Below are 1,139 nucleotides of genomic sequence, written 5' to 3'. Positions count from 1 at the left end.
GGAGGCTGAGCTCCCCTGCACAATACACCTCGAAACCCTCTCAGGTCCCGGCGGCGCGCAGCGCCGTCCTAAGTACTTGGTCGGGTTCGAGAGTGGCGCAATCGCCCGGAGTTTGGCGAGTAGACGCTTTAGGTGCGACCACCCGTGCTCCCAACTGAGCTTGCCGCTGCCGACAGAGGCCCGGGAGCGTGCTGTCGTGGCATTGCCGGCGGGAGACAACACGCGCCACCTACGGTGGCCGGCAGCTCCAACGCCAGCGCCACAGAAGGACAAAAGCCCCACTTGGGTGCCGAAGCGAACTCTCCCAGCACAGCGCACGCGCCAACACGTCCGCACAGCTGCGATACAATCCACCTGCGAGAACCGCAGAGGCGACCGAGCAGCAGACGGCGTCGCGGCGCCGAGCGCCGGGCGGCGGCGCATCCTCAGCGCACACAGTCCTCAATCGGACCAGCACACTGCAGATGTCCACCGCGCTTCGCACCGGGCCCGCGAGGACCTACTTTGGCCGCACGGCGCCGCGTGCAGGGTGCGCCGGCGCGCAGCTGCGCCGCCTGCCGCCTCCGTCGGCCGGCGCGCCTGCCACTGGCCGCCCCCACCAGCCGGCTGTAGCGCGTGCGCCCACGCACCGCGCGGCCAGCACGCCGGGAGGCCCCCCCTCACCGGCCGGGGACGGTCCCACCCAGCCACCGCCGCGTATCGCTTCACACCCACATGCCATTCACGTTCGTGGGCATGGTGGGTATCGCTGAAACAACCGGTTGGTAGCTCAACCGATCGTCGCCATCACTGATTCACCTCTAGCGAGAACAACCGCACCACAACGGTTTACCAGTTGTTCATTTGCGTAACGTCACCAGCAAACGTAGACGTCCATCGCCATTTGCAAATTCAACGATTGTTGCATGCCTGTGTCAGGTGTCACGACACACTATGTCTGCCCACATACACGCAACAACATGTGCACGCTTCGCGAACACGTGGAAGGTGGCCCCCGTACGTATGCGATGTCCATTGCGCGAACGACTGTCAACCGGCCTCTGTCGCATGTCGCAGATGTGGAACGCAGTGCACCATGCTATCACGGTGTGTGAGAGGAGACGACTACGTCTGACAACACGCGCCACTACATCAACAGA

This window comes from Schistocerca americana, unplaced genomic scaffold (genome assembly GCF_021461395.2).
Source record: "Schistocerca americana isolate TAMUIC-IGC-003095 unplaced genomic scaffold, iqSchAmer2.1 HiC_scaffold_47, whole genome shotgun sequence".
NCBI classification, from domain to species: domain Eukaryota; kingdom Metazoa; phylum Arthropoda; class Insecta; order Orthoptera; family Acrididae; genus Schistocerca; species Schistocerca americana.
The sequence above is the reverse complement of the archived record's forward strand: the minus strand, read 5'-3'. Positions refer to the sequence as shown.